The sequence below is a fragment of the Schistocerca gregaria genome, chromosome 3 (assembly GCF_023897955.1).
Source record: "Schistocerca gregaria isolate iqSchGreg1 chromosome 3, iqSchGreg1.2, whole genome shotgun sequence".
Classification (NCBI taxonomy): Eukaryota; Metazoa; Arthropoda; class Insecta; order Orthoptera; family Acrididae; genus Schistocerca; species Schistocerca gregaria.
The window spans coordinates 408,053,404-408,080,516 of record NC_064922.1 but is presented as its reverse complement, the minus strand read 5'-3'; the positions used below and the strand labels follow the sequence as shown (position 1 = coordinate 408,080,516).

Below are 27,113 nucleotides of genomic sequence, written 5' to 3'. Positions count from 1 at the left end.
GTGGAAAGCCATTCTTGACAGCGTCGCAGAGACTATGACTATCGCGGTCAAAAGCTTTGTTGAAATCTATAAAGATTAACGCACATTTTATACTTGTCACTGAGGTAATTGCAATGACGTCTCTGTACGCAAATAGACTTTCGAACGTCGTTCTGGTCGGAGAACAAGATTGATGTTGACTCAATATTTTGTTGGAAAACGCAGTCTTTCGTTGATAATACGCGAAATTATTTTGTAATCAGAATTTAGTAGTGAAAGAGGCCGAAATTGTTTAAGTTGGTTTTGCCTCTACTCTTACGAATCAGTACTATTTTACTTTCCTTAAACCCTGCAGGGACCGGTTTTCCGTTCAGGACCTCATTTGCGATGGAAGTGATCTTGTCCTCAATTATAGACCAGTAGCGGGCATAAAACTCCACAGGGAGGCCATCCAGACCCGGAGATTTTTTGAGAGGTGAGTTACGCACTGCCTCATGCACTTCTTCTTTAGTAATAGGTGACAGGATGTCAGCGTTGTCTGTTCCCGACAATTGTGGACCTAAAATAGTGAGAAAGTCCTCGAGAGCTGCATCTTTCACTGTGTTAGGGGCATATAAGGTTTCATAGTACCTGTGTACTTCATCCAGTATTTGTTTCTGGCATGTGAGTCTCGTGCCAGTATGCGTCTGGACTTCATCAATTAAAGTTAGACGTCTGTTTTTAGCCTGACGCACCAAGTGATACAGAGAAGATGTCTCATCTGATACGACTAATGTGGCTTTCGATTTAATTTTGAGTCCATCCATCTGTTGCCGTTTAATGCTTAATAACTTGGCTTTTATTTTTTTGACATCATTCAGACGAATTACGTCATCATGGGTCTGTTGATATAAGTCTCTTAAAACTTTATAATAAAACTCCATTGTATTCCTCAACTCCCTGTGCCTCGCTGCGCTATACTCCATGACAACTTTCCGCAGCCTCGGTTTAGCCCTCCTAGTCCACCAGTCAATGACTGTTGGGTGCTTGTCTGCTGTGCCGGGGCACGTAGTCCACGCTATTCGTATTTCCTGTTCCAGTTCTTCGTAAGTTAAAACAGAGATATTCAAATTCCATTGGCCCCTGAATCGACGGGTAGGCTGTACACTTAAATTAAAGCAATTTAAAAGTGTACTGTGATCGCTAAAATACACGGGAGTAGTTTCAACGTTTAATAAATAATTTTGCAAATTTGGTGACACGTAAATTCTATCTAGTCTGCTGCGGGAGTGGCTTGTTATATACGTGAACTCGACTGACGTCGGGTGTTGAAGTTCCCACACATCCTTAAGTTGTAGATCACTTACTAACTTTTTTAACTGTGGCGAGTAGTTGAAGTTGGGTTGTTGTTCTTTCTGTTTTAAAACACAGTTAAAATCTCTACCTAGTATAAGAGAACACGGATTTTTCCTCAATAAATAAATAAGTTCATCTTGAAAAAACTTCGCACGATCCAATTTGTGGGAATTTCCTGATGGGGCGTAAAGGTTAAGCACGGTCACATCGAAATTTTTTATGCCTATGCCTAGTCGTTCGATTTCAGTCACCGGAATGCCTTCCCTTATAAGAATGACTTGTACCAATATTGGCTTCCGTAGAAACATTACCAATTTCAAAAAAGCCTGGGATCCGAAATTCCGTTATCGCAACTTCTTGTAGCAACGCGATATCTGTCCCTGACTGGTACAAGAATTCTTTTAGTGCTCCCAATTTCAAGGGTAACTGTATTATATTAATGTTAACAGTATTAATGGTATAAGCTTGCATCACAGACATACCAGAAGAAGCTATTTGGGATGAGGATCGGTATGATTATAGCAGAAACGTGCTTCCCTACAAGGCACGATCTTTACAAGCTGTTTGCACATTACATGTACTAACATCCTAGAAAAATTTGCACTTCGTTTAAACAAAGAGCTTGAGAAGAAAAGTATCCTGATTCCTGACAATGCATGGCTATAAGTCACTGTGGCCCTTCTCTTTCTCCTTGTCAATGTTGGCCCTGATGACTTCATATTTAATATTCTTTTTCTTGATGTCTTGCTTCTCTGGTGTGGCATTCGCTTGATGACGCGTGACAGCAAGACCCAGTGTCGGTCGCTGCCGCCGTGGGTGGCTCTATGGGGCAACGGCTGTGTTTTGCGAGTCGTCAATATTTGGGTCCGGCATGGTGTCTGTTGTGTTGTCTTGCTGGCGAGGCGGTGATGCTTGTTTATTTCCTCCTTCGGCGCGGCGTTGCGCTTCGGAATCAGCAGTTTCTTTACTTGGTACTTCCTCGTACTGTTCGTACTGAATGGGCTGTGCATTTGATGCGGTTATTTCAGCCGTGACCTCAGGCTCAGGGTCACATTTCCGTGAAAGGTCACTACCAGCTGCGTCACTATCTGTTCGTGGCGGTATAATTCCTTGTGCGGAAGTGGGAGCCACATCGACCTGCATTCATCTCCTTTTTCCACTTCCAACAGATCTTCAGCGCTTGGCTTTGGCCTCCTGGCAACGGGTGTTTCACACGAAGAGTCCTCATCAACATTTCTTTTCGGTGTCCTCTAGAGGACGCTTTTTAGTGGGAATCTCGCTGTCACGGGACGGAATTTCAGCAGTTAATGCAGGTTTTAAAGGCGGAAAGTCATTAACAGTAAGTACAACATTTTCAGAGGTAGTAACAGGATCAACGACAGCCGCCGGCTCTGTTGAATTACTGACTGGCAACAAATCGTTTAGTGTTAATTTCCGGCGTTACGCAAGGTTATTTGTTAGCACAAAAACACGTCGAGGGCAGTCCTGACGGAGGTGACCAGACTCGTTACATACATGACTTGTAGGGGTTTGCCCCGAGTACGTATCATGCGCCTTGTGTCCGTCAACAAAGATGTGGGAGGGAATGTTTGCCTTCACTTCCATCTCCACGGAGCGAATGCCGTTAAAGCACTGCAAATTGAAATGCGAAGCCCACCTTTCGTTGACTATTTGCCTGACAACCCAATACTTTGAAAGGACATTTTTAATTTTCGAGTTTCTACTTCGATGGGAATATTCAAAACCCTAACATTCCTAATTACAGTCTCGGAATTCCGGAGTTTTGCAGTACTTTTAGTACCATCACGGTGTATAAATTCCGTTTCATAACCAAATTTTGCCAGGAAGCGGCCTACACTCACGGAATCGTTAAACTTCACAAAAATGCAGTATTCATCAGCGTATAGCTGCATGGTATGAACAGATTCAGAATGAAGGCCAATTATCTCGGTAATCCAGTGCAGAGGGCTGTACTCGACGGGTGTACTTGTCGAAACTGAATATCACGGTGTTTTTTCTCACGGAGTTTGCCATGGTGTTCTGCACCGAAGAACTCTCGGACAACGCCGAAATCCCAACGGCACTACGTAGAAAGACGACACGAACGAAGACCAAATGCTCAAGTTATAACGCTTAATTCACGTGCAAAAACGTCAATAAACGGTCACGAAACACGAAAACACTGGTGTAAACACTGAACGTTCACGGAGCAAACTTGTGGGGCTTGCGACCGCTGCGACAGCTAAAGCCAGACTGCGTCGGCTAATCCCGCGCGGATATGATTGCTAAGAAAGGCGCTATTGTGTCTGCATACTCTGAAAGGAACCTGATTGGTATACCATCTGGACGGGAAGACTTGCCTCTCTTAAGTGATTTGAGTTGTTTCGCAACACCTAAGATATCTACTTTTATGTCGCTCATGCTAACAGCAGTTGCTTGTGAGTGAGGAACTGGCGCCAGATAGCGCCCGTATGTGTTTCATCGGGTTCAGATCATGTGGGTTTGGTAGTGAAGACATCAGTGTGAGGTCATTGTCATTCCTGTCAAACCAGGCTTGTACTAATCTGCCTTTAAGGCATGCACAGTTATCGCAATGGAAGATGTCAAGCAAGAGGGGACGAAGGTGGTCTGCTGTAGCGTTCACGTAGAACACTGCTATCATGGTGTCTTCACAGGGCTCACCAGCCTTTGTCCGTGACTCGCTACATGTTTGACCAGCGGTTCACCTGGACGACGGCTTATATCGACACGACCCACTGCCTCGTGATTCATGAAATGTGGTTCACCCGACAATACGACATCTGTGCCTCGATCTTTGCTCCAGTCTCGAAAATTCTGTCCACAATCCAGTAGTTATTGTCAATGTTATTGGGGCAACTCGCAAGGGCACGGATCGTTCTATGTTCAGCAACGTGCGCGGGACGGTGCGCTCAGAAACACTTGTGTCTGCAACAGTATTTTTCTCTCTCTTCACATTTGCCATAGATCGCCGCCTATCCTGCTTTATAGAGCGGGCAAGCCTCCGACTATCAAATTCTCTAACCTACATCTACATAGACACTCTGCAAGCCACTGTGTGGTGCGTGGAGGAAAGTACCCTGCACCACTACTGAATCGCAAACAGGGAAAAACGATTGTCTCAATTTCTACATATGAGGAGAGATAAGGTAAGGAACGTGCAGGTCCCGCAAAGAATCGAAGAGGAAAGCAAAATGCGGAAAACACTGACAAAGGCACAGGATGACAGGACATCTGTTAAGACATTAGCGAATGACTTCCATGGTACTACATGAAGCTGTAGAGGGCAAAAACTGTAGAGAGAAATTGGAAAACATCCAGCAAATAGTTGTGGACGTAGGCTTCAAGTGCTACTCAGAGATGAAGAGGTTCGGACAGGTGAGGAGTTAATGGCGGGTCGCATCAAACCAGTCGGAAGACTGATGACTATATATATATATATATATATATATATATATATATATATATATATATATATATATATATATATGTATATATATATATATATATATATATATATATATATATATATATATATATATATATATATATATAACTGAAAAAGGAGCGGTAGTTTCTGGTATCTTATCTTATCTTCGTGGTCGTTACGTGCAATGTATGTTGGTGGTAGTAGAATCGTTCTGCAGTCAGCTCCAGATGCCGGTTCCCTAAACTTTTTCGAAAATGACTCTGCCTTCCCTCCAGGGATTCCCATTTGGGTCCAGGGAGAATCTTCATAACACTTACGTGCTGTTATAATACACCGGCAACAAATCTAGCAGCACTCCTTTGAACTGTTTCGATGTCTTCCGTCGGGCCGAACTGGTACGAATCCCAAACACTCGAAAAGTACTCAAGAACAGGTCGCAACATTGTCCTGTACGCGGTCTCCTTTACAGGTGAACGACTCTTCCCTAGAACTCTCTGAATAAACCGAAGTTGACCATTTGCCTTACCTACCACAGTTCTCACTTGCTCGTTACACTTATGTCGCTTCGTAACGTTACGCCAACGTATTTTAACGACTTGATTGTGAAAAGCAGGACAACAGTAAAACTGAATCGAAAAATCACAGGTTTGTTCTTCCTACTGACCTGCATTAACATACACTGTCCATATTTAGAGCCAGGTGCCATTCATGAGGTGGACATTCAGCATCTTGTCGTTTGCTCGTGATTTCACCGTCCTTATATTATTTTCCATATACGAGGGCTGTCCAGAAAGTAAGTTACGATCGGTCGCGAAAATGAAACGACTATGAAAATCCGATAAAGCTTTTCAGTGTTGGGCAGTGTCTCTAGTATGACTCTAGGTGGAATTATGTCGCTCTTTTCATTCCTGAGCTCTTAGTGAGCGCGTAAAAATGTTATAGTAAATAGTGTCTCCCGCCAAGTACGAGGGCCTGGTGAGAATTTTCCCCTGAAGCTATGCAACCAACATTACATAACTGTCGTGCGGTTTCTTCTTCAAGACAATTCTCAGCCTCATTCTGCAGGGGCAATGAAGATGTTCCTGCATCGTTTCAATTGGAAATGTTTGGTTACCCACAATACAGCCCGTAATTGTCTCCCACTGAATTTCATCTCTGCTCAAGCGAACCGCCGGCTATGAAGACAACATTTTGGCACAGACAACGAGCTTTAGGCCAGCGTAGAGAATTGGCGGAAAGCACTGGCGGCTGCCTTCTATGATGAGGGTATTGGAAAGTTGGTACAACGCTACGACGAATGTCTGAGTCAGAACGGCGACTACGTAGAGAAGTAGCTGAAAGGTGTAGCTAACTGTTACAAATGAAACATTTCTGATTTTCACTGTGGTTTTCATTTCGCGATCAATCGTAACTTACTTTCTGGACAGCCCTTGTATGTTATGAGGATGGCCAAACAAAGGTTCCGTTTTACAGGCAAAATAGTTAGAAGACGCAAAATATCTACAAAAGTCATTTCCTGCACTATGTTTCTCTGTCCTCTGCTACAGTAATGCTTTGCTTGCCAGATGGAATTTATGGAGGGCATCGAAAACTTTGAAAATAGGCAGCACGTTTTGAACTTCCGCGAAAAAGAAGAGAGCCTGTTATGGATTAGATGGTCGAACTGTGCGAAACTATCCTGTTAGGGTACACCTGTATAGGGATCAGTGATTGTCGTAAAAATAGAGAAATCAGAACTCACACAGAAGGAATTAAGCGTTCGTTTTTCGCGCGTGTTTTTAGCCAGTAGAACGGTAGTGAAATGGTTCGGAAGTAGATCGATGAACTCTCTGCCAAGCCCTTAAGTTTGAAAAGCAGAATAGATGTAGATCACTTGAGGAACACGACCAGCTTCGCCTGAGATGGTCCCCAGGGACAAGACCATGGCCATGAACCACTTGTTAAAGTCGCTTTGGTCAGTGACAATTCCCAATTGCGGCTATCATCATCGCATCCATTATTCCCCAATTGTTTCTGTTCATCTTATATACTTTCCTTGTGTGTAATGTGACCGTCAAGTCACGATGGTGCACTCAGTGGTCTCATTAGCTGTATACTGCAGAGAAAAAAACCAGTGCTTTTACAGTGCCTTCACTTATTATGTTAGAAACTTTTCCTGTCATCAGCGACATACGTTAGCTTTTATTTTCAGGAATTACATACTTTGGAGATCACTGTGGTTATACGGTCCCTAACGCAATACATATAACACTGATTGGCTGTGGGTAAGTAGTTCAATGACGGAGTAAAATTAACGTTTCCAGAACGAGGCTTTCACTCTGTAAATGAGTGTTCATTTTCTATTTTTTAAAATCAGCCTGGATGTTTCAAAACTAATGTAATTTAAATACAAGATAGGTCTGCCTTTTCAACGAATGAGGGGATTGGTTTTTGCTAATGTTAATGACAGGTAATATGCTAAGACACTAAGCAAAAAATTGAGTTCTTCTCTTATACTACTGGATTTTATCTTTCCTCCAACTCTTTCATACCTTTGCATTGCACATAGGTAACTCAGAAATTTCAGTGTTCACGCATTTCAGTCATTTCGAATTCGAATAAACATGTTCAGTCTCTTACTACCTTACCACAAAATACGCCCTGTAAGACAACCAACAACTTTGATATTAAAAGAGCATTAAGTTACTGGGAATACTATTCTCGTTTTTCTTTCATTTTAGAACTAACTGTTTTAAAGCAATATAGTTAATACAATGTCATTCTTTGCCTTTTGAAAAATATTGTCGCAGGCTCGAATCCTGCCTCGGACATGGATGTGTGTGATGTCCTTAGGTTAGATCGGTTTAATTAGTTCTAAGTTCTAGGACTGAAGACCTCAGAAGTTAAGTCGCATAGTACTCAGAGCCACTTTGGAAAATATTATTTTGCCTCAGGTCTCTTAGCAGTTACGCTAAGTTAATCAGGGTCAGTTATATATAATGGTACTTACTAATGAAGTGACTAGGAGTGGATGTAGAAGCCAATACCGGTCGAAATCTGTAAAGAAGACATACATCATTAAAGTCAGTTATTTTCTCGTGTAGCGAAAGAGTATTATAACAACTTGCTTTATTATACATAATGCGTTGTCCTTTTTTTTCGCGTATTCGTATTACATCATCAATAACTATTATCTCTGTACTAGAAAGTAAAACAGTAGAAATAATTGTACCATTTCTGAAGTAATTGGTGACAATCCTTTGATTTTTAATAGTAAAAAATACTCGTTTTTGCAGTAACTGTCGTGGAAACGTGTTCACTCTGCTTTGTAAATAGCAATTTATTGTTTGAGTTCAGCACATCTGTAGCGTCGTCAGTGGGTTAGCCTTTTTACTAAACATCTGAAGTCCTTTGAAATTTTTGATCGGTAGCATTGAAGTTTGGGAAAATAGTTTCAAACTTTTTAAAAAAATTGAAACTGCTGTAATACTTTTAGGTCAAGTAGTAATTTGACTGGGTTCAAATACTTTTGTTTGTTTTGCCGATGCATCACGTGACGAATGGCGGTTGAAAGTTGTTACAGTTACTTAAACCGTATATCTTTAGACACATTTTTACTGTTATTAACATTCTTGAGGAACTCAAGCGCTGATCCGTTGATGTACTTAAGACACACAACGTTTCGCTCCCATCTTCGGTGTTAATTTTTATAGGGGCCTTAGATATACTTCCGATTTGTAAAGTGGCTCATTACTGTCTACAGTTAACACTCACTGCTACGGATCTTCAATGCTACGGCTAGAAATGCGACTGTGCTCAATACGTGCCGATTGGCAGTAGGACCTCATATGTGATATGCGTGCCTCTCCTCATTAACTCTGTGGCGGTTTTCGAAGGATTATGAATGTCTGGGATGCGTGCGGATCTGCGGAGAATTCGAGACAGAGGGGCAAAACATACTTTTGCTGACCAGGACGTGACCGGTGTACAAGACCGCAGCGTCGCTGAGGGGAGATTCTAGAAAGCGAGCTCGGGTCCGAATCAAGAGGTGTGGCCGCAACTGCTGCTGATGGCTAAGGTCCGGATTCGGGCTCCTGCGTGCGGCAGTCGGCGATGACTTTTCCATGTTGTTCTGTCTTCGTTGAAGATTAGTATCTGCCGCTTGTAGACAACGCAGGCCACTGTATGTCAACACCGTGCACCTCAGCACATCACAATCTTACTTACGGTGAGCACCGGCAGAACAGTAACATTCATTTCACATTTGTGGAATCCAGGACGATGGCCTGGTTCTTCTCCTTTGTACCCGTAATGAATGTGTGGTCTTCTGGATATTTTATGACCAGCTTCCAATCACTGTTCCAATCTAGAATTAGTTGTCGGTGAACATCAGGAGAGGCTAAATTAGTAGGAGGGCAAGAAGTTATAACTGATAGTGAAGTGTCACGTTATTCCACAGTGTTCACAAGGGTTATGGAAGTTATTTCTCGACAAAAATCAAACTACAATGATAAGGAATTTTATTATGCTTACCAGAGCGAGAGCAGAAACGAGTCCAAAGCGCACCATGCTGCCTTCACCCGACCGCACGGCGCCAGACATCACTGTAGGGAGAGAAAACTTTGAAGCATAAAGTGTTCTCATTTTATAACAATCACGAGCTTTTTAGTGGAAATATTTGTGGAATGGAAAATCCAGGCATATTAAAACTATGTGCAGGATCAGTACTCAAAACAGCTTCTTTCACCTTTCGAAAGCATGTGATGTACCAATTGATCTACACGAGCACGACTCACGACCATTGGTTATTCCACTAGGTACGTCATCACCTACGTTCCTAGGTTCTAATGCCAGACGCACACAGTTTTAATTAAACAGGAAGCTTCATATCAGCGCACACTCTGCTGCAGTGCGAAATTCATTCTGGATATTTGTAGAAGCTTTTACTGTTACTGGTGAATTAGAGAGAGAAGCAAATTATTATTAAGGTGTGAAACCTTTAGCAGGCAGCCAAAATACGGTTTAGCAAGTATAGGAAAGGGTGGAATGGAACTCGAAACTTGGTATCCACATCGAACAATGCATACCCCAGGTTTTTTCCTCTGTCTCTTTCTTCGTCATCTTTTTTCTTCATGCAGATCGGTTCTGTGCAGATTTAGTATGGCATCCTTTCAGTCTCGGTCGATGCAGACATTGTTGAGTTTTTTATACTTAATTTTAAATTTTTTAGGTGCACTACAGTACCAAATAATAAATCATTGTCACAGATCGTACAGTGTTGCCATATAGGGCATGTAGCCGGACCTACAGTTATGAGTGATTTATTGACGCCCTAAGTGAATGAGGGATGAAGTAGTGAAGTCAGCAGAGAATGAAGTAGGTAAAAAGACGCGGGCTGGTAGAAATCCTTTGGTAACAGAAGAAATATTGAATTTAATTGATGAAAGAAGAACATATAAAAATGCAGTAAATGAAGCAGGCAAAAAGGAATACAAAGGTCTCAAACATGAGGTCGACAGGAAGTGCAAAATGGCTAAGCAGGGATGGCTAAAGGACAAATGTAAGGATATAGAGGCTTAACTCACTAGGGATAAGATAGATACTGCCTACAGGAACATTAAAAAGAGAACCACTTGCATGAATATCAAGAGCTCAGATGGAAACACAATCCTAAGCAAAGAAGGGAAAGCAGAAAGTTGGAAGGAGTATATAGAGGGTCTATACAAGGGCGATGTATTTGAGGACAATATTATGGAAATGGAAGAAGATGTAGATGAACATGAAATGGGAGATATGATACTGCGTGAAGAGCGTGACAGAGCACTGAAAGACCTGAGTCGAAAAACGGCCCCGGCAGTAGACAACATTCCATTAGAACTACTGACAGCCTTGGGAGAGACAGTCCTGACAAAACTTTACCATCTGGTGAGCAAGATGTATGAGACAGGCGAAATAACCTCAGACTTCAAGAAGAATATAATAATTCAAATCCCAAAGAAAGCAAGTGCTGACAGATGTGAGAATTACTGAACAATCTGTTTAATAAGTCACAGCTGCAACATACTAACGCGAATTCTTTACAGACGAATGGAAAAACTAGTAGAAGCCGACCTCGGTGAAGATCAGTTTGGATTCCGTAGAAATATTGGAACACGTGAGGCAAAACTGACCCTACGACTTATCTTGGAAGCTAGATTAATGAATGGCAAACCTACGTTTCTAGCATTTGTAGACTTAGAGAAACCTTTTGACAATGTTGACTGGAATACTCTGTTTCAGATTCTGAAGGTGGCAGGGATAAAATACAGGGAGCGAAAGGCTATTTACAATTTGTACAGAAACCAAATGGCAGTTATAAGAGTCGAGGGACATAAAAGCGATGCAGTGGTTGAGAAGGGAGTGAGGCAGGGTTGTAGCCTCTCCCCGATGTTATTCAATCTGTATATTGAGCAAGCAGTGAAGGAAGCAAAAGAAAAGTTCGGAGTAGGTATAAAAACACCATGGGAACAAATAAAAACCTTGAGGTTCGCCGATGACATTGTAATTCTGCCAAATACAGCAAAGGACTTGGAAGAGCAGTTGAACGGAATGGATAGCGTCTTAAAAAAGGAGGATTTAAGATGAACATCAACAAAAGCAAACGCGGATAATGGAATGTAGTCGAATTACGTCGGGAGATGCTGAGGGTATTAGATAAGGAAATGAGACACTTAAAGTAGTAAAGGAGTTTTGCTAATGGGGAGCAAAATAACTGATGATGGTTGAAGTAAAGAGGATATAAAATTTAGACTGGGAATGGCAAGGAAAGCGTTTCTGGAGAAGAGAAATTTGTTAACATCGAGTATAGATTTAAGTGTCAGGAAGTAGTTCCTGAAAGTATTTGCATGGAGTGTAGCCATGTATGGAAGTGAAACATGGACGATAAATGGTTTGGAGAAGAAGAGAATAGAAGCTTTCGAAATGTGGTGCTACAGAAGAATGCTGAAGATTAGATGGGTAGATCACATAACTAATGAGGAGATATGCAATAGGACTGGGGAGAAGAGGAGTTTGTGGCACAACTTGGCTAGAAGAAGGGATCGATTGGTAATACATGTCCTGAGGCATCAAGGGATCACCAATTTAGCATTGGAGGGCAGCGTGGAGGGTAAAAATCGTAGAGGGAGATCAAGAGCTGAATACACCAAGCAGATTCAGAGGAAGGATGTAGGTTGCAGTAGGTACTGGGAGATGAAGAAGCTTGCACAGCATAGAGTAGCATGGAGAGCTGTATCAAACCAGTCTCAGGACTGAAGACCACAACAACAACAAGAAGTGAATAACTCGAATTACAAGGACATTGAATCCTACCGATTTCGTCCAGGTTTGTGAAACAGGCAGGGCTTTGACAGAAATGAAAGAGACATATATGTAAGCTCCAGTTTTCTAAGCGTCTTGAAAAAAAAATTTGTATTTTTGGTGCAGGTGGGGCGAGTCTTGAGCCATTTATGCTAGCTTTTTTACAACTCCTGAGGGTCGAGGGATCCAGTTCAGATGGAGAACTTTTTTGTTTTTTTTATTTCCAACTTTACCTTTACTTTGTCTGCAAATAAACCGATGTAGTGCTCAGTGTATTGTACGTATCAATATTATCATTACAGGCATGTAAAGGAATTTTTGGACTGGTGGAATAAAACCCTACGTTCAAGAAAGGAAATTGTTTCGTTAACTTAGGCGCGTGGATTTTAAAAAAAAAAAAACATAATTAGGCGACATGATTTTTCAAGATCGCAAAGGAATGCCGTCCCTGAGTACTGAAGTGTTGTTTTCTAAATGCACTCCCATAACGCAACCCTGCTGTTAAGCATCAATATGGCATGGTAATAAGACAGGTAATATTTTGCTAAGTCCCTACAGCCCGACATTCCTGGAGCACACGAAAGTATCAACGGAACCAGCCATTAGGTGTAAACAGTTCACCACAGTCAGTTGTTAAAACTGCGACGTCAACACTTATGAGTGTTAGTGCAAGTGAGCTCAGCGGAAAAATATAGAATAAGTGCAGACTGCCCTGCCGCTGTTACTCCCTTAACCATATGTAAGAAGTAGTACCTTATGTAGGACGTAAAACTGCCCATCAATGATTTGACGAAGCAGTTACCATACTTAAACAAACTGATTAAGCCAATATTGCAGACCGCTGACCACTCCTAATGAGACCGATACCGTCATTACAAATGACGTCATTCAACAAAGCCGATCCTCAGCGACATTAGGACCAGAGGCAGTCGATCAGTAGGACCGAAGTTGTTCGTGTCTTTCGCACTCGATTCTCTGAATGTTGTTTTGCAATATTTGGTGTGAGATACCTGCAGTAGCCTTCCAGTACTGCCACTGATCTGTAGTCACGGATGATTATGATGCAGTATGCAGTACCTTAGCCGCAACTGATGGTAGTTCACAAGTCTACCAACACCATTCCAGTTCAGATCAGTCAGACAGCATACCGAACCAGCAGTCCAGGATCAGCATTCTACACAACATCACGGCACACGACATTGCAGTCTATGTGAGGGGGCTACATGGGCAGTGACCTGAGAGGGACAGAGCAAACCGAGGACGGCGTGCGAGCCGAACACACAAACACGCCGCTGTCACGGTCTCATCCGTAGCAGACCAGCCGGAGGAAAGCTTCTTCTTAACTGAATCACGGGCACCCGTCCACACTCCGAGTCAGCGGCCTTCACCCATGGCTGTTGCAGCGATGTTCAGCAGCCCTGAGTCTACCCGCGGATTCAGCAGACTCCACTCCAGCTTAGGGTGTCACGGACTGCCGAGGAAGAAACGGCAACAAGATGTATTCTAGAGAATAACAGAAGCGACATTTAATCTTGTGTTCTTGAGTCTGACGACGTGTATTGGTTCCTCGGCCTCCATCCTAACGAAATTACAATGAAATCCAGACCATTAGCTACTTACAGGCGTTGATATATAACAACAGGGACAGTAGAAAATGTGTAGCCCGACCAGGACTCGGACCCGGGATCTCCTGCTTACATGGCATATGCTCTATCAGACTTTATATATTTCATTTTGTTCTAAACTGTTTGTTGTATTTGTTCGGGCCGGACGTTCCATTACATCCGTTGACGATCTTCGCCGAGCAGTTCACTCAGATTTTTATTTACTTGTTTATTTGTTTATTTATTATTACGGAGGGTAGATCACCCTCTGGCGGAACATGCTAAGCTGCTGTGCTGGCAAGCCACTGAGGGCACAGAGGATAGAGCGACTGCAGGTACCTATCTCTGGCACGTTACCTGTGAGACCCACAGTTCCAACATACTGTCAACATTTGTAGTTCCCCTGTCCACTATAAAATCAAATGGCTCTGAACACTATGGGACTCAACATCTAAGGTCATCAGTCCCCTAGAACGTATAACTACTTAAATCAAACTAACCTGAGGACATCACACACATCCATGCCCGAGGCAGGATTCGAAGCTGCGACCGTAACGGTCGCGCGGTTCCAGACTGAAGCGTCTAGAACCGGTCGGTCACTCTGGCCGGCCCTGTCCGCTATACTCATTACTCGCTGTAGTCAATCTACTGACTCCCGTAAGAGTATGAGCAACGAGTGCATCAGCACTGAACAAGATCATTGGCCGGTAACCCTTGTCTGTATGAAGATGGTATCTGTTCTTTCGGACTGTGACTGACGCCCAAACAATAGGGTACTGACATGCATCGAGACTAGAAAATAGTGTATTGATAATGACTAGGCACTAGCCGAAATCTGGGTGCCAAACAAAACCTGCAGAAAGAAAACAACTGAATGCTGCGCTGTATAATTTACACTACTGACCATTAAAATTGCTACAACAAGAAGAAATGCAGACGATAAACGGCTATTCATTTGTAAGGTGTCAGGCAAATCCAACACCTTCCATGAAAACCCTGACATGATAAGCAAATCCAGTAGTATGTCACATAGCTCCGAATAAATCGTGACATTAAATTAACCAAAGTAATACGAGTAACGAGCGAGCAAATGGAATACCACAGACTAACACAAGAATGCCTAAATGCATGTCACACCGCCCCACCGTAAGACAGACGCAGTTCTGAGGTGAGAAACTAGAAAAGAAGCCGAGAGCAGAACCGTATTAAGCTAGAAGGCCCTACGATAAGGGACGGACTAGACACCCAAGTAGTCAGCTAACCACTAGGACCACCCCAACTGCAAATTTTAGCGTGAGACTTTTTCACGTCTCTGTTACGTCAGGACCACCCCTAGCCCATGTTAAAAGCTAGAGCCCTCCAGAAGAACAGTATAGATCTTACGATAACACAAAAAGGGCCACCCCCAAGCTGCAAGTTTTAGCGTGAGACTTTTTCGCGTCTCTGTTACGCTAGGACCACACCCCAGCCCATGTTAAAAGATAGAGCCCTCCAGAAGAACAGTATAGATCTTACGATAACACCAAAAGGACCACAACAGCTGCAAGTTTTAGCGTGAGACTTTTTCGTGTCCCTGTTACGTTGCAAACCTTAAAAACAATGCCCCACCACGAAAAGTATAACGATTCTCATTGGGTGGACAGAATTTTTGTAGGCGGAGCTTAAGGTTAACATTGAGACCCTGATTGATCAGATGAAAAAACAGCCAGATAGTTTTTTTAAACCAACTTCGGTAAATTGTGGGAAATAGAAGTTAGGAGAGAGTTGCTTCCGAGACGGCAAGGTGAGCGGAGCTGTGCTGCCCGCCGCCCCCTGAAGAACACCGACAAGGTAATGAACGCATGCGATGCCGCATAACAGCGCATAAAGCTTCACTCAGAATTGCAGGAGTCTCATCTGTTACACCCTCTATTTGCATAATACTAGTGTAGATCGTCAATTAAAGCAGATGGTGTTCACATTTGCCACTTGAAGTAAAAATCTGAAATTCGATGATTTTTCTGTTGTGTAGTTATTGAGAAGCCACATCAGCCACTGTACTTTACCACAAGCTAGATAAGTAATTAAAGATAATTGAGGGTCACTGTAGACCATTTTGATAGTTTTCTCTCTTGTAAAACTTAATTTAAACCTATATTATAGATGTGATATGGCATAGGTCATCCTTCGATCCATTGTAGAACTTGGAAACCTACTCAGGGAATATTCGTTCACATGTTTGTTGAACGCAGTTGGTTTTTACCATCCTGTATTAAAACATTTCCTTTTACCAATTTATAAAAAAAAATTGTGAGTAGAATAAAATTTCGAGTGGTAAACGTAACTGCTTTTTCTACGTTATTTTACCAGCTAACTAAAAATAGGAAAGCCTTGAAACCCTTCCACTAAATTTCGTTAGTATTAAGATTCTTTTACAGGGAGTGCAGTGGAGCTGACGCTGAAATCATTAAGTATTTGGTTATATCATCGCTAGTCTCACTGAACTCTTATGATTTCTACCTGTCATGTGTGGTTTGGCGCATCCTTGCCAGCAACAAGTCCCAGGTTGAAACTAGTCAATTCCCTAAAAAAAACACGCTCAGAGCGTCGTTGCGCCAAAGTGGTAGGGAGACACGATATAGAGCAAACAGACACCACGCAGAATGTTAGATATTCGATAAATATATTATACTAGTACTGACATGTGATTACATTTTCACGCAATTTGGGTGCATAGATCCTGAGAAATCAGTACGCAGAACAACTACCTCTGGCCTTAATAACGGCCATGATACGCCTGGGCATTGAGTCAAACAGAACTTGGAAGGCGTGTACAGGTAGAGCTGCCCATACAGCTTCAATACGATACCGCAGTTAATCAAGAAAAGAGACTGGCGTTTTCTGATGAGCCAGCTGCTCGGCCACCATTGACTAGACGTTTTCAACTGGTGAGAGATCTGGAGAATGTGCTGGCCAGGGCAGCAGTCGAACTCTTTCTGTATCCAGAAAGGCCCGTACAGGACTTGCAACATACGGTCGTGCATTATCCCTTCCGGAAAGTAGGGTTTCGCAGGGATCGAATGAAGGGTAGAGCCACGGGTCGTAACACATCTGAAATGTAACGTCCACTGTTCAAAGTGCCGTCAATGCAGACAAGAGGTGACCGAGACGTGCAACCAATGGCACCCCATACCATCACGCTGGGTGGTACGCCACTATGGCGATGACGAATATACCCTTCCAATGTGCGTTCACCGCGATATCGCCAAACACGAATCCGATCATCATGATGCTGTAAACAGAACCTGGATTCATCCGAAAAAATGACGTTTTGCCATTCATGCACCCAGGTTCATCGTTGAGTAGACCATTGCACACTCTCCTGTCTGTGATGCAGCGTCAAGGGTAACAGCAGCTATGGTCTCCGAGCTGATAGGCCATGCTGCTGCAAACGTCGTCGAACTGTTCGTGCAGATGGTTGTTGCCTTGCAAACGTCCCCATCTATTGACTCAGGGATCGAGACGTGGCTGTACGACCCGTTACAGCCATGCGGATAAGATGCCTATGATCAAGGCTGCTAGTGATACGAGGCCGTTGGGATCCAGCACGGCGTTTCTTATTACCCTCCTGAACCCACCGATTCCATTTTCTGCGAACAGTCATTGGATCTCAACCAATTCGAGCAGTAATGTCGCGATACGATGAACAGCAATCGCGATAGGCTACAATCCGACCTTTATCAAAGTCGGAAACGTGATGGTACGCATTTCTCCTCCTTACACGAGGCATCACAACAACGTTTCACCAGGCAACGCCGGTCAACTGCTGTTTGTGTATGAGAAATCGGTTGGAAAAGTTAATCATTTGCATATCACAGCGTCTTCTTCCTGTCGTTTAAATTTCGCGTCTGTACCACGTCACCCTCGTGGTGTAGCAATTTTAAGGGCCAGTAGTGTATAAATCATATCACAGTCGCACCCACAGTCGCAAGGAAGGTAACCTGATATTTTTTAAGGTTTAAATAAAATACTCAGTACGTAATATAGGTGGCAAGCGTCATTTAAAGATACACGTCTTTATATGAAAAAATATTTGATATTTATAGCTGACTTGTTCGTTTATTGGATTCGGAGATTAAAAAAAATAGCTTAGAAATTCCAAAATCTTGCAATAAATTCATGTTCTAGAATTTGTTTACCACTTGAAGGATTCTAAAGTTTTTTTTTTTAAATCAGGGGGCTGATGTCCAGAAGATTTGAGGTGCTGGGGGAAAGTTTTTCACCTGACCCTTTTGTCAGTAGATGCTCTTTAAACCTAACAGTGAAAGATCTCCCTGTTTGAGCGATATACTCTGTTTAACATTATGTACTCCTACTTTTGTAGACACCTGACTTAGTGAATAAGTTCCTGATAGGGGGCGAGTGTAATGCATGGGAGAGCCCTTCGAAAAAACAACATGAACATTAGTATGCGGAAATAGCTCAGCCATGTTGGATGAAAAAGACCCAAGAAACGGAATAGTTACACGATTGCTTCTGTACACCGCAGAATCAAGCGAAGAATTAGTGAAGAAATCATCCTGTACAACAGATATGAGGATGATATTTTGATTACTTTGAAAGACACTTGCGAAGAGATTGAGTCACTGATTTAGGAGTTTAATCAGTTGCGCGCTAAGTTAATCTTCATTCTTCAGTTCGACTTGCAGGTGTGTAGACTGAACAAGAGGGTTTTCATAATTGTCCGAATTCAGTTAGAAAACTGTTTCATTATTTATGTATTATTATTATTTATTAGGAGAACCTTTTGCACTCACAGTGTTGCTTAGAAGGTTCCTGTGAACTTCAATGATTCGTAACAGAAGGTGTATTGAGGTTTCCCTCTTACGTGTTCCGCCTACGAATATGTGTCGTTAGTATGGTTCAAGCAAGTCTGCCGGTGCAGCATGTTTTAGTTAACTGGCTCTTTTGTGACCGAGAGAATTCGATGTACAAATTTTCTTCAGACGACGGCATCTGCTGTGACACTTGGAAAATCGAAGCTCGTGGCCACGGATGCACACTGATATGGTCGCATGTTTTAACGTGCTGGTCTGTTGGATTGCGTCAGAGAAAGAGGTCTCTGGTAGAACCTAGGCCGTTCGGTTCAGCCACAACTTGGTATATTATACAGACTTCGAATTATATAAATACCGACAAAGAAAAGTGGCTACGCGTTTCTTCCCACCCTTCTCTAAAGATATCGTCATCGGCGGCTTAGCCACCCAACGAATGTCCGTTTCCTCCGCATGGTGTGATCAACGTGACAGAAATTTTAAACCCTAACTACTGTCAATTGCTGGCTTCCAGTCATATAGTTCAGGGAATTTTGCCTGATGTAAACACTGTTATAACCAACATGTGAGAAAAGAATGATAAGTACGTCCGAACTACGGAATCTCCAGTCTTATTGCTGTATTTGTTCATTGAAATTTCAATATCAGAGATAAGGATTGTATCAGTGTTGAAGAGCATTAAACATTGTGAGAAAAATATAACTTCTCAGCAAATCGGTATCGTGTTTTACAAGAAAATGGACATCACAAAGAAAGCTAATGGCGGCTGTGATGATCGCAGAGGACTATTTCATTTCCATGCGTTAAATGAGAGGAAGGTTACTCTTTTTGTTAAACTGTTTTTCCTTGAAGTCCCACAAAAGTAAAACTGCAGTGCACAGCGTGGGGTGTAAAATCGAACACTGTTACGCTTCACACAGGCAGTCAGTTAAAATAATCAGTGCTCACCGACCGAAAGACGCAGCGCCATCGATGAGAAACCCAAAGAGTCTGCTGCCTGTTGCACACCACCTGCAACGAAAGCAGTTCTCTTCGCCCCTTTGGTTGAGCTCAAAAGTTGGTTCCTTAAAACACTTGAGATGAATATCTACTCGTTAGCTTCGTCTGTAACGAACTCGATTTTAACGGCTGGTTTAGAAACTTTTTAGTCATAGAAGGCGCAATTGATATTGCTTGCTTAACTTTGATATTGTACGTGGTGAGAGGAAATATTCGGTTTGAAATGGTTCATGTGATTTAATCTTGGATGCAAATAACACTTGTCGATGTGTCAGTCGTGGGACGTATTCTTCTTCATGCCCTGACAAATATTTTACACCGATTCTACAAAGAGGACTGCAATGAACAATATAGACAGCTTACATTTCTAGACTGTGCAGCACTATTTAGAGGTTGCTGCAGGATATGTGTGATTCACTGAAATGTTAAATTATGATCGCTTATGCCAGCGCCCAGCAGAGGTTCAGAATGTTGTTTGCAAAGCTTTCCACTTTAACATTTCTCATCCTACGTATTCTAGAAGGTCACCGTTGTCTTTGCGTGCAGTCTTTTACAAAACATTCTATCTCCCGGGCTCTACCTCAAGATTGAGCAGCCAATACAAATTGCTGCACTAAATGTACATAATGTGTGTAATGTGTGTTTCCAAAATTCATATGTCGAAGGTGGAGATTAGAGTAAGTTTGTTAACCTAGTAAAAATGAAACATTATGGGTGTTGAAACTTGTAATGTTGGATATCTGACTGTCGCTGGGTGGATAAGAAATGCAGGAGCTTAATTAAAGATATATAATGGGTATGTAAAGTAAATTATAACAAAATATTTCTGGCCACACAAATATCTGATAGTATCAACAACAAAGAATGAATAATGCTTCTAGTAAAATTGGTGAGAAATATTAGTTATTGTCATGAAATGATGTAGCCAAGTGCGCAGTCATTTAGCCGACTAACCCCTTTATTTGCTCCTTCGGAATAGTACATTTAAATCTGATACAGATTCTTACACAAGTGTTGAACTTCTTATCAATGTCACTTCTAACAACAGAGGGACAGAGAAAGGAGCGAGGGAGAGAGAGGGAGAGAGGGAGAGAGAGAGAGAGAGAGAGAGAGAGAGAGGCAGACAGAGAGAGATGTATGAATGCTCTTAACTGATTTTAAACTAGGTTATTAGAAAAGAAAATACTGCAAATAAAGGAAGTAAATGGACAAATTTACTTCGAACATGTGGTACCACAACATACGAGATTATGGCGTGGTTTATTAGAAAATCCGGAATCTCATACAGGAATGTGATGTGTACCCAGGAGATGATATATCAGTATGTAAAGAAGTGGGATATTGAAATTTTCGGGAACGATTACGTGCTTTGAAGTTACTGTGGTAATGAATAACGTAGTAGGCCGTTAATTTAAAGACGAATGGGCATCTGTATGAAGTGTAATCACAGAAGATGGACGGTCAATTACAGGTACAGTCGGACACAAAATTCGCAACCTTCGGTACACTGAACTGCAGAACTGCACTGTTGTTACATAATGTAACAGATAAAAAGATGTGGAGCTACCGACACACGGCCAAGTTACATGCGTACCTAGCACACGCTATGGAAATCACGAATTCCAATGGACTAAACAATATCAAGAGATTCTTGAGTTCGTTTTCTACGTTTCTTGTTTGTAATTTTAACGATGTAAGTTTTCATTCTTAGCAGTCTCGGAACAATATGCATAGACTTTTACAGTTGCAGCTCTTACAGGACATATAATATGTTTACAACTTAAATCCCCGAATCTTAGAACTCGGAAAAATAAAATACCGTAAGTAAATAAATGAAGCAACTCACGCTTGCAGATTGAGAAGTTCAGCGTCTTACGTAGAGTGCAGTCAACACTTGATAATAATGTGAGCTGGTGCATTGTGTTCCATACGACTAAGAGAACGGTGGCAGACCTATCCAAAGTCCGTCACCTGCAGTCGAGCACTACTGACGAAATACGGAAGTGCAAGGCAACGAATTCAATTCCAGTTACTGGTCCCAACGGTGCACCTTGCACATTAACAAAAGACCTATGAGATCGTTCCTACTGCTGGTTAGGACTAAAGCCGCCTATCCTATACAAAAATGTTCAAATGTTTATGGTTTCTGAGGGACCAAACTGCTGATGTCATCGGTCCCTAGACTTACTTTAACTAACTTATTCTAAGAACAACACACACACACACACACACACACACACACACAGACAGACACACACACCCATGCCGAAGGGAGGACTCGAACCCCGGCGGGAGGGGCCGCGCAGTCCGTGACATGGCGCTTCAAACCCTGCGGAAACTCGGCGCGGCCTATCCTATACAGAAGGTAAGTGCGCTAGTCATTGATGGGTGACGAAGCTCCTCGTGTACCTGGATCACTGACCGATAGGCATGTTTGTTGAGGGATTTGGAGGTAATTCGAAATACTACTGCCGATCGCTCAACATGCGTCCGGCTCTATATCACTGTTCACGTCGCAACTATTGGCAGCTCTCGCTTGGATTTGCTGGTCATCCTTGACTGATCATGAGAGGAGTACGAGCCTCGCACGTGGAATGAGAAGTTAATTAGATATATGCAGCATTGTTCCTACACCGATCATGCTCCACAAGAGCCCATGGACGACTTAAGGCAGGGGCGCATCAGATTCTGTGACGTTCATAGTCGCATATTCCCCATTAAACTTTCAATCGAGCAGAAGAAATAGACAGAGATAGCAGGTACATTGAGAACAGTATATGATAAAGGGTCCGATAGTTAATCTCTTACATATACGCTAATACTGAGCGTGGTATAGAAAAAGGAAGTTGGTTGAACCAGAAGTAATTGTAGGCATGAGTGGTTTGTTTCAAGACAAAACTGTTGATTATTTAATGCCATAAAGAATACGATCATATTTGGAAGCCATTATAAATTCTGAATGCGACATAAATGTGGTGTTAATAAACGTCCAACGTGGCAATCCGTTGCTTTAGTGCCCTACCAATCTCAGGGGTCGTAGTGCAGAATATTTGAAGTAAGACTTGGTGAATGGTGTGCATACATTTCTTAATTTTTCTGTGACACTAGAGAGACATTCCAGCTTTAAAATCGCGCATCTTGACAAAAATATTCGAGCTAACAGAAGGGGGAGAATGAAAAAAAGTTACGGACTGAAAGAGTATGTGATGTTACTAGAAAATCGAGTCAAATGTACAAATAACTCGACTGTATGAACTCATTTCTGTTGCACTCCCCACTGGCCTCGATGCGTTCCAAATGGGTCAAATGGCTCTGAGCACTATGGGACTTAACATCTGTGGTCATCAGTCCCCTAGAACTTAGAACTATTTAAACCCAACTAACCTAAGGACATCACAAACATCCATGCCCGAGGCAGGATTCAAACCTGCGACCGTAGCAGTCGCGCGGTTCCGGACTGAGCGCCTAGAACCGATAGACAACCGCGGCCGGCTGCGTTCCATTTGTGACAGTTATGGGGATCTTGATGGCCACGGAACTACCTCAAAAGTCTGCAGATAGATCATAGAGATTCGTGCTCTGTGTGGACAAACACGGTTCGGTTGGAAAAATGGTATATTGTCTCATGAGCGGTACTGTTGTGGCGTCAGAGCTAGCACAATCAGTACCGGCCATGGCCAGACATCATATCGGATGTCTCCCGTGATACCAGGAGTAACACCGCTGCCCCTCTGCAAAACAATTCAAGACTGGAACCTCTCGCCACGTCGCCGGCAATGGTCATCCGGTCTAACGAAGAAGCGTGGCTCATCGCTCAACGTAAGGCAGCAGTGTTCACCAGCACTCCATGCTCCTCGCCGATGGCAGCATCCCAGCAAGCAGTCGTTGTGATGGCGTTACAAGCAACATACTCATCGGAATTTCTAAAATCACTGGGGGAAGTGGAAACAAAATGACTATTCAAATTCGTGTATGAGCCAGGCGACAAACCAACTTACATCTGGAAATAAACGACCCACAGAATTCCGAATATATCAAGAGCTGACAAGTACGTGAACTATAGCACAATCACCTTAACAACTTATGCATTCCTGTTGCTGACAAGAATAATATACAGAGAATGGTAAAGAAAATTAAAGGTATGTTAGATAACTATCAGTTTGGCTTTAGGGAAGGAAAAGGCACCAGTGAGACAATTATCATGTTGCTGTTGATAATCGCAACAAGATAAAGAAAAAATCAAGGTAATCATCAGTAAACACTTCTGGGCTAAATTGCCGTGGTCGATCTGTAGAGCTCCTTCTCCCTGACGTTTCGTTCTCAACGACGGAGAACATCTTCCGAGGTGAGTCGACGACTGGCTGCTAGGAGCTTGGGTCGCCGCTTATATGGAGATCGTAGAGGGCGCTACCGCACGTCACGTGGCGTCGATATGTAGCTATCTCTGGCTATCGTCTGTTCTCTCGATTGCAGGCAATCGATTGTCACGTGATTGACGCAACATCGGCCGAAAAGTTCCAGAGTGGGATTGAAATTGAAGGTGAAAGGATATCAATGATACGTTTCGTTTAGGACATTGCTATCCTCAGTGAAAGAGAAGAAGATTTACACGGTCTGTTGAATGGACTAAACAGTATAATGAGTATAAAATAGGGATTCAAAGTAAGTCGAAGAAAGACGAAAGCAATGAGAAGTAACATAAATGAGAACAACGAGAATCTTAACATCAGAATTTGCTATCAGGAAGTAGATGAAGATAAGGAAGTCTGCTAGCTAGACCTAAAAATAACCTATGTCGGACATAGCAAGGAGGACCTAAAAAGCAGACTAACACTGGCAAAAAGGGGATTCCTGGCCAAGAGAAGTCTACTAGTATTAAAAACAGGTCTTAATTTGAGGAAGAAATTTCTGAGAATGTACGTTTGGAGCACAGTATGGTAGTGGAACAGGGACTGTGGGAAAATCGGAACAGAAGAGTATCGAAGCATTTGAGATTTGGCGCTACAGAAGAATGTTACCAACTGGGGGACTGAAAACGTAACGAAGCAGGAGGATCTCCACAGAATCGACGAAGAAAGGTATGTACGAGAAACACTGACAAAAAGAAAGGCCAGTATAGTAGGACATATGTTGAGATATAGAGGAATAACTCGCATAGGGCTAGAGGGAGCCATAAAGGGAAAACAGTAGAGGAACACAGAGACTGGTATACATCCAGCAAATAAATGAGGATGTAGGATGTAACGGCTACTCTGAGATGAAAAGGTTGGCACAGGAGCGTTCGTAATTCGTGGCAGGCTTTGTCAGATCATTTAGAACGTTGAAAAAAAATGCAAGGGAATGTAGTCCGGCTGCTGCTCGTTGCGAATATGAGACGCAATGTTGCAGAGAATCCACAGCACGCGCAGAAATGAAATTTTTGAAATGTGCTCGGTCCTCAAGACAGCGACCCTTACGTCTGGTGGTCAGAGTGGTTGGCCGGAATCTTAATAACGATTATCCCTGTCAGTTTACCATACAGTCCCACATCGGCCGCTGTCACCTCTGCATGGCCCAAAAATCTGAATATGGCGCGAATGTAACAGCCGGTTAAATGGAAACCCAACCGTGTCTCACAAGACTACATCGTATCACAGTTTTACTCCACATATGAAGCTATTTACGCCCCTTACGTACCCTAAGAGGTCTGTTAACGATACTAAACACGATCAGTACTAATACACTCTGGTCACACAGAACTGCAACTCTAATAATTTTCACAGCCACCCACGGTGTGTACGTGTACGAAATTACATTGGCATCGTACTATGTCTTATGAGAGCTTCACTTTCTTTGCCAGGTAGTGTGCATGATACAGGAATTACAACAGGGACGGAGAGTGCATTAAGGCGTAAATTTATGCATTAGGAAAATTTTCTTGATCACCGAGTCATGAGGGTAACGTTTCAGACCTCCAAGTAACACACTAGAACTGTTTCATTACGATAAGGAAAAATAAGTAGAAGAAGGCACCAGACAAAGTAAAATACTAACAGAACTAGTTGCTACATGTTAAGTTTGTCGTCATTGGAAGTCAGGCTGTGGAGATTCATAAAATGAATAATACCGTCAATATAATGGATCATGATGTGTTTATAGCAACTATGGATCGCATTATTTATATACCAGGTTAATACATTATTTCTTATATGATTCATATGTGTCAAAGAAATGACGGCTTTGATTGACAGGAGTCTAAACTGAACAAAACTTAATAAAGGTATTTGTCTGATTGTGCCAGATATAGATAAGACGTAGTTTAAACTCTATTACTAATAATATTATACTAAGACATAAGGAAATTACAGACATTGGCTAGGAGCGGAAGTTGATTGAAATCAGCGGGGCAAGTTTAAAATTTGTGCCTGACCTGGATTTGAAGCTGGGTCCCCGGCTTATTTAGCAGATACTCTCACCACTTCACTTTTTTTTTTTTTTTTAAACTGTGCTTGTATCAAAAGCAATTGCTTTGGACACAAAAAACTCAGCGTTACTCTAGCAGCTAGATTTTTACTTATAAAATGCAATTTATGTTTTGTAAGCATTTAAAATACACAACTGATAAACGATGAACGATGTGCGGTTGTAATTACGTCCAAAACAAAGAAACAAAAATCTAAGAGAAGTCGTCGGTTCCCAGTTCCTCTCTCACACATTCATTTTTGTTTATTTCCCTACCAATGCTACCAATATTACCGGTAATCCTATCATTTACTACATCGCTTATGTACTGTACCAAAACTACCCTCACGTATTACAGTGTTGACATACGTCAACGGGGACAGATGAAAATGTGAGCCCCGACCGGGACTCGAACCCTGGATCTCCTGCTTACATGGCAGACGCTCTATCCATCTTTTCTTTTTTTTATTTTACATATATTTGTTCATATCACATAGGACGCCCTCCAGGCGAAAAAAAAAATATGTGGAATTACCATCAGTAACATATAAAATAGAAAGGGAATTATAGGAATTAAAGAAAACGCCCTCCTGGCAGAACAGACAAAGCAGCATCCGCGTCCCGCCAACTTGTGGGTAGACGCACACCGAATCCCAAGGCAGTCAGGCATGTTCCAGGCACGTCTTCACGAAGAATATTGCATTTTCCGGTACATGGGACTGAGTCCTGGTATTACACACTCTCATTGAAGTCATCTTCTCATACCTGGGACACCCCAGCTGCAGGGGGGATCGAAGAAGGCACTACCCAAAAAATTGGCATAGTACTGACGGTATCGCGGATGGTGCATGAGAAAAGTAAAGCGATCTTGCAGGAATGTCCAAAAATCCAGAACACTCTTATCACCTTCATGGAACAAATAATAGGTCGAGAGACCTTTTATCCAGATCACAGCGTTGGTCTTCGTACTTGGGAAGTATGTCTCATCTGGGAACAGAAGAGATTTCGGTGTAATGGCATGGGGAGCCGTACGTAGAAGAAAGGCAAGCATCTTCTGAATCAGCTGCCACACCTCTGCAGAAGATCCACACATCAGTCGATGTTCGTCCGTATCAAGCGTTTGACAGCGAGGACACAGCGGCGAATCTGTCATTTTTATGGCATGTAGACGAAGTT

General features: G+C 42.4%; 1 long non-coding RNA gene across 2 annotated transcripts in view; it reads right to left on the bottom strand.

Annotated features, from left to right (window-relative positions):
• LOC126354299 (uncharacterized) overlaps positions 1–27,113 on the bottom strand; it is a 68,167-nt gene that overhangs the window by 6,347 nt on the left and 34,707 nt on the right. For both annotated transcript variants that reach the window (XR_007565291.1, XR_007565290.1), the window contains exons 2-3: positions 9,275–9,345; positions 7,752–7,798 (exon numbers count right to left, since the gene is read on the bottom strand). This is a non-coding gene — a long non-coding RNA (uncharacterized LOC126354299). The remainder of the gene's footprint in view (positions 1–7,751; positions 7,799–9,274; positions 9,346–27,113) is intronic.